The following is a 7,423-nucleotide window of genomic DNA, read 5'->3' as shown; positions in this document are numbered from 1 at the left end:
CACCCTGGGCACGCTGACCTCTGCCACCTCATACAGCGAGACCAGCTAGGTCCTGCTCCAGAGCCTTGGCATGGGCTGTGTCCCCCGCCAAGGAACTCTTTACTCAATTCCTGGTGGCACTTGCTCTTTTGAATCTGTCAAGGCTCCCACTGAAATGCCACCTCCTCCAAGAGGCCTTCCTTATGTGCGTCACCTAAAGTTCCTCATTCACCCTGACCCTACCCTCCCTACCTCCACCCCAGTTGCCTCCTGGCTGGGCCCGTGGTAAGCAGTCTGTAAATGGCAGGGGCTTATGCAGAAGATGAGTCTGTTCCCTGCCATGCCTCATCAGGAGGAAGTACTGGGGATGCTTCCAGGGGATAGGTAGGGGACGGTGGTTTGTGCTTCCTGGGGAGCAGGCAGAAGAGAGGCAAGCTGCTTGTCATTAGAGCAAAAAATAGCAATGATGATCTGACCCAGGGCATTTGATCCTAGCTGTTGTCGGCAGCTGGGTGAGGAATCCCTTGGTCTTAAGCCAGTCCCTCCTTCCTTCCAAGAGAGGGATCCCTCAGGGGCTGAGCAAGTGGACCAGACCAGAGCCGAACAGAACCACGCCTGGCTTAACACAAGGCCCATGGAATCTGGGTCCCTTCAACAACTCTTCCAAATGTGAATTTATTGTAAACATTTCTTTCTTGCAATTAAGAAAAGGGGATATCTTTAATAAAAAGCAGAGAAAACAAGGCTGAGTCAGTAGGATTAGAAGTAGAAAGGGAAGAATGAGGAGGGAGCAACTGCCAAAGTTGTTGGGAATGAGGGTGGAATTTGGCTCTGAGCTTCCTGGCAGCCTGTGCGAAAAGGAAGACCTGATCAGTTACGGAGCTCTTCTTATTAGCGAGGGAGAGGCTTGCCAGTTCCTCGAGGGAAATGCAGATGGTTTTCAGGGTTAGTTTTTTTCCAGGCACTAAATCCTGAATGAAATCTCTCCCAATAAATACTGTCCTTGTTTTATAGCAAGTGGGGAAGTGAATCTCCAGTGATGTGGGCATTTAACTTGCAGCTCATTGGACATATGTCCTGCTTAAATATCATTTTGATTAGCAGGAGATGAGAAAGACCACATTGGCTTTTCCTCCCAAAGAGCTGAGCTTCATTCCCTTAGAGCATCTCAGTGTCCTCGGGGGGCCTGGAGGTGACTGGGCTGTTGGCACAGTTTTTGCAGGGGGAGGTCATGAAGGACCTGACCTTGTATCATAAAGTTCTGGTCAGTTCCTTATGTGTGATATGCCTAAGGGAAAAATTAGGGGAAAGCTTTACCAACCATTAGGCTGACAGACTTCATATGGAAAAGGACAATGAACCAGGGATGTTGAAGAATGGAAGACATTGAGCAATGGAGTCAGGCAGACCTGGGTTTGAGTCTTATCCCTCTTCTAGCACCTCAGGCAGATCTCTTAACCTCTCTGAGCATGCTTTCCACCTCTGAAAAAGAGTCGATCATAGCTGCCTTGTATTATAGAGAATCAAAGGTAATGTCCCTGCAAGTGTGTATCCTGTGCTCTGTTCATTCTGTCCCCTTCTCCTCCCCCCGACTAGTCTCAGGGAATTTGAGGGGAGCTCCTACCCCACCACTACTTCAATGTTTCAGGCAAGACTCAGCCCACGGGGAGAAGCCGAGACACAGCCTCACAAGACCTGCCTGGCTCTGATCGCTTGTCCGTGGTGACTACATTCAGGCCTCGGGTCCAATTTTTGCCCACACTGACCCAGATCACCTGTGCCAACCCCTGAGCCGCCTCAGGCTTCCCTTCTGAGATGGTTCCAGCAACTCTCCCAGCCTTGCTCCAGGTTCCTTTCCTGTGCCTTGGTTTTGATTACCTGCCTGTGGGGCAACTTCTTAAGGGTCGAATGCAGGACTTCTGGTCCAAACTCCTTATGTCATATGAGGAGGAAATTGGAGCCTAGACGGGATGAGTCATGCACCACAACTTACAGTGTGCGGTGGCCGTCCCCTCAGACCCGGATCCCTGAACCACGCGGTGTCTCTGCGCTTCCCAAGTGTGGTGCCCAGAGAGCCACCTCGCCAGCCTGCAATGCCCAAGGACCCAGGCCCACTCCTCAGCTCTAGTCTGAAATATAAAAGCAGCGCTGCAGGAGGAATCCCCTCCTGGCCTCACCAGTTAATTCTCTTAAAAGACCTCGTTGCTTTTTGGAGGAGGTGACCACACTTTCCCTTTATGCACCCAGCTTTCCAGCCTCATCCCCGGCTCCTCCGCCCCACCCACTCTCTACTCCAGTCACAGCTGACTTGCCTGGCAACCCCCTGGGCCCTTTGACTCCGGCAGGTCTTCGCCTGAGCTGTTCACCGTGCTGGAATGCCCTCCTGCCACTGGTGGAAGTTCCAGCCCCCTCTCAAGTCCAGCCTCTGATGTCATCTCCTTGGTGAGCCCTAATCTTCAAAAGGAACAAATGGCTCCTTCCTCTGTGTCCTTCCCCCAGCCCAAGCCCTTCGCCTCTACGTAATATTTAGTGAAGCTGGGTGTGCATTACTTACTGAATTAGTTTGAATTAACCGTGAGTAAGTCCGTCTCCTGGCAGACTGGGTCCTCCCTAAAAGACCTTGACTAACTATTCTTAGTGCTCCCCCAGTACCCAATACTCTGCCTGGCATGGAGCAAATAGATGCTCAGGAAAATGTAAAGTTGTAATGAATGTCATATAATTATGGCATCAATTACTGTTAGTTGAGCATCTACTGTGAGCAGTTCAGTACTATGTCCTTTAAATACACTCTCATGGCTTTTCACACAGAGCCAGCAACGTGGGTTATTAGTGTGCCCTGCTTTGAAGGTAAGAAAACTGAGACTCAGGGCAGGTAAATCACTGAGTATCACACAGCAAGTAACAGGCATGGGATTCCAAGAAGCTGTGTTTGCGATGCCAAAATCAAGGCAAACAGATGATTGGTGCATAAAGTGCTTCTCCCCACGCTCCCAACCCCATCCCCAAAAGACTGCAAAAGCCAGGAGCATGTCCTAGGGCCTGTCCATGGACGCCCATCTCGGGCCAGGCTCTCAGCCAGCATAGAGGTTTACGTGGAACACCATCCCCTTGGGAGGAGATCTCCCTAGGGTGGTACCCTGAAGCTGCCAATGCCCGCCTTTGCAGGGCTTCCAAGGATCTTTGGGTGGGGCCGCCACCCTTTATTGAGCAGCCCCGCCCAGGCACCTTTCTGGGATCAAATCCCTCCCATCAACCTCTGACTTGGGGGTATGGCCCCCTGTTTTAGAGCCAGCACAGGACTGCCCTCCCTGGCAGGAGACACTTGGCAGTTCGGCCACGCGCCTTGCAGGCCACGCCAAGGGAAAGGGATTATTTCTGGAATGTTTGTCCGGGTTACGCCGTCCTCCACCCCATCATAGGCCGTCGGTTTTCTCGGCGCCAAAGGAAGGCTTTCAGACTTTTATGCACTTTGTCTCCATGAGAATTCCCCGTCTCTTCCTCGCTACCTTCAGTCTCTGTGATGTTGAATCCCATTTCACAGATGGAGAAACCGAGGAACCAAGCAAGTGAGCACAGCTTAAACATCTTTCCCAAGACAGACAGGGACCAGCCCGTCCGGTTCTCAGAATCTCAATCCCGGTAACAAATTCCATTTGAAGAGCATGTGCGGTTCGCGACTTTAAAACCGTAGCCCCACGTAAATAGTTAACATTTTAAACGAACCCCCAAGCCCCTTACCCTCAGCTTTCAGCGGGACGCCTACGTTTTCAACTCCAGTTTTTATCTGCCGACTGCTGGGCATCCAAAGGGTTAAACGGGACCGGGAGCGGGCCAGCAACGGGCGGCAGGGCCTCGAAAGGGTTAAAAATATAAACGCGTTTATCCCTCTATTTGGTTCAAAATGGGCAGCGACAGGACCCGGAGCGGCTGGGAGCCCCCACTACGGAATGACTTTTAAAAATTCTAGAACTTTTAATTCCGACCAGGAAAAAAAAAGTGTCCCAGTTCGAAAGTTCTTTTAACCTTTTCTTTTTTCATTTATTTATTTTTTTTCTCTATTTCTCCTCAGGCTGGATTATAAAACTCGCCCTCTCTTTTTGAGTTCGTGGAGCTAGTTTCCCCCTCCGGGCCGCGCGCCGGGCGGGGGCCGAGGGGGCTCCGGGAGTTTTCTCCGGGGCCGGGCTGGGACGCGGCTGGTGAGTCCCGGCTCCGGCCCCTGAATTGGGGGGTCCGCGTCTGCCCCAAACGCCGCTTTCTTCCGTTTTCCATGTCATTTCCTGTACTAATAAGATGGTGGTCAAAGCAGGGGAGGAGAGCAGCAGCGAGTCGCCGCCGCCGCCGCGCCGAGGCTGGCGCTGAAACTTTGCCTCGCCGGGGACCCGAGCGCCGCAGCGCGGCCGCTCCCGCCGCGGGGCCGCCCGCCGGGGCCGCGCCGCCTCCGCCGAGCCGCCCGCCGGGCCGCCTGCGCCGCCCGGGCCCCGCGGCTGCCGCAGCATTCCCGGGAAGGTGAGTCAGCCCCGGTAGCCAATGTGGCCATTGAAAATGGCTTCGGAAAGCGCTCGGCAGTTTGCCAGCAAGCGCGGGGTCCGCCGGTGCAGGGGCTGCGAGCGGCTGCGGGGGGCGCGGGCGGTCGGGGACCGGCGCGGGCGGAGCGGGGACAGGGGTGGTGCGGATGCAGGCCTGGGGGAGGCGGTTCGCCCCGGCCCTGAGGTGGGTTAACCCTCGGCAGGTAGCTGCCGCCGCCGCTGCCGCCGCCGCTGCGGGATTCGGGGGGCCGCCCCTCCGCCTCCTTCCTCCCCGCTCGCTCCTCGTTCGCTCGCCTTGTTACAATGTAGCCTTTTCTCGTCACGGACGTCCCGCCCGCTGACGGACGTGGCCGCCGACCAATGGGAGCGGCGGCCCGGGCCCAGCGTTTGGAAAGAGAACACAGCTACACGCGTGGGGCGGGGCGCCGAAGGCTCCTGGAGGGTTGGCTTGTCGCGGCCGCTGGCCTAGTTCTAGGGGGCACTTTCGGCTGGGCGCCCGGGGCTGATGTGCAGGTCTCGGATTTTTCGGAATGCGGTGGGGCTTTTTCCATTGCGGTCCGCGATTTCCCGTTAAACGTGGCCGGGCCGGAGGCCGTTTCTTTAATACGGTTTAAGTCTTAGTTGAGGTGTAGAGTCTTTGGGATATCAGTCCGGAGTGTAGCCCCCGTCTCCCCTACTCGCAATCCCCAAGGTACTCTCATCTGCAGAAACGGCGGAAACTTCCTGGCCAATGACCTTTCTCCGGTCAAGGCCAGCTCGCCCTAGGCAAGTCGCTGCAAGGAGAATACTAATGTCTTGGGCGCGGGGCGATGCTGGTTGAAAAGTTGCTTGTGTCTTGACCCGGGTTGCGCAATAGGGACTGAGACCCCCAGGATGGGCTGAGACTTGGGGCAGAAAAATGTTAAACCTCTCTTCCTTCTTACACGTTTGCTTCATGTGGAAAAAGGCTGTGGTGTATAATTTAGAGTGGCTGAAAGGAAACACACCCAGTTCTTTGTGCGCGGGGACGGGAGACAATAATGAGAGAATGCTCTTGATGCCTGGAAACCCTATAAACTTTGGGGGTTTTGTCTGTGTTGGGGCAAAGGAATTTTTCCATAGAGCACCCTGCCTGTGACACCCAAGCTTGCCTTTGCTCACATTCCCCTTGAGGGGAAGGAAGGTATTAGGGGGAGGGGTGGCGTCCATGGGAGAGAATTAACAGGCTGTGGTCTTCTTCCCTGGGGAGTGGGGCATGGGCTTTGCCTACGAACTCTGATAGGCGGGCGAGCAGAGTGCTCTGTTGACACACGTCTGAAGATCTTTCCCTCTGGGAATATAGCTTTGGCAGTGTGCGGTAGTTTAATGGAAAGGGGCTTTTCCATTGGAACCCTTCCCCTGTGGACTTGGTACTGTTATCTGACCTGTCTGAACCTTGCTTCTCCATCCCTAAAATGGGGGCAACAAAGCCTGTCTGTCAAGGCAGTTGTGAGATCAAATGAAATGGCAGAGATAAAATGCCTGGCCCATGGCTGACATGATTTAAGAACTGTTGTTCTCTCCCCCTGGAAATAGTGCAGAATATACTATCCTGGGAATATCAGAATTGCTTGACAGGCGCCACCCAGGTCTGTCCAGTCCCAAACCAACAGGGACTCCAAGGAGCAGCTGGGACAGAATCTGGTTCCCTTCCCCAGTGACATTCTCAAATATGTGAGGCTCCCTTCACTTGTCCCAGGAGCCCTTGATTAGCCACCACACCCATCACATATACCGTTTTGACTTGAGTTACAGTTCTGTCCTTTAGACCCCTCAGATAGATGTGTTCCATAAATCTGTTCTCCTTTCCTCACCTGTACTAGATTGTTGGCGAGTGTGGAAGAAGTAAAGACCACTGGACTAGGAGTCAGGATTCATACCTGCTTATTCAGCTGCCTCCTTCGCCTGCCTTCTTGGCTATCTCATAGTCATGACCAATACACGGAGTCCAAGGCTGTCGCATAATCCCCCTCCCCGAACCTCCTCCAGGGCTCTGATCTTGGCCAAGGCTCCCACCATCCTGCTAGTTCTTAAGGCAGGAAGTTTGGTGACTGTTCCCGCAATCCCTTCCATCTCCAGATCTAGGGAAACTTAGTCTATATGTATAATCTGTCCACTTCTTTCCATCCCCTCCTCTCCAGCTTCTTAGTCAAGCCACCACTGACTCTCCCTGGGACAACAGCAAGAGCATCCTAACTGCCCACCTGCAACCCGCGCCCCCCCCCCCCCCGCCGCCCCGCATGCCAATCTTAGCATCAGCATCACAGTCAGAGTGTCTGTTCCAGAGATCACATTAGGCCTCCCATGTCCTGTTTAAGACACTGAAAAGTCTTCCCAGTGTCTTTAGGAAAAAGAACCAAATTGTTACCGTGACCTGAAAGCCTCTGAGTGATCTGGCCCCTGCTCTTTCTTTGGCCTCATTTCCCACCCTCCACCAGATCGCTGCATTCCAAGCCTGGTTCTCTCCTGCACACTTTGATGGTCCCTCCTTCTGGAATATGGAAACAGTTGTGATCTAATAAATGAGTTAAGGTTGGCAAAGGGCCAGAGGGGGTGGGAGAGTGGTGGTCCTTAAGGTGCTCCCTTAAATATTTCCAGTTTATCCAGGCACACAGTAGGATTGAATCTAGTGCTTGGGTACGGCCATGTGACTGGCCAGTGAGGTGTGAATGATAGTGATACATGTCACTTCGGGATCAAAGCATTTAGTTGCTAGTATGGACACTCCAGAGTTCTCTTTTGCTGTGGTGTGGCAACTAGCAATAGGTGGGATGGTGGCTGCTTCTGCCAGTCTGGGTCCCTGCATCACTACATGAGCGGAGCCCTTCGGTGTCCCACAATGGACATGCAACATGAGTGATAACTGAAACTTTGTTGTTTTAAACCACTGGGATTTG

General features: G+C 53.6%; 1 protein-coding gene across 2 annotated transcripts in view; it reads left to right on the top strand.

Annotated features, from left to right (window-relative positions):
- The first annotated feature begins 4,435 nt into the window (after nucleotides 1-4,435).
- Nucleotides 4,436-7,423, top strand: part of PRDM11 (PR/SET domain 11) — a 78,274-nt gene continuing 75,286 nt past the window's right edge. For both annotated transcript variants that reach the window (XM_054587110.1, XM_054587111.1), the window contains exon 1: nucleotides 4,436-4,488. The gene's annotated coding sequence lies outside the window, so the exon portion shown is untranslated. The remainder of the gene's footprint in view (nucleotides 4,489-7,423) is intronic.

Source organism: Pteronotus mesoamericanus, unplaced genomic scaffold, assembly GCF_021234165.1.
Source record: "Pteronotus mesoamericanus isolate MK-2021 breed Mesoamerican mustached bat unplaced genomic scaffold, CSHL_Meso_final scaffold_1066, whole genome shotgun sequence".
Classification (NCBI taxonomy): Eukaryota; Metazoa; Chordata; class Mammalia; order Chiroptera; family Mormoopidae; genus Pteronotus; species Pteronotus mesoamericanus.
The sequence above is the reverse complement of the archived record's forward strand: the minus strand, read 5'-3'. Positions and strand labels throughout refer to the sequence as shown.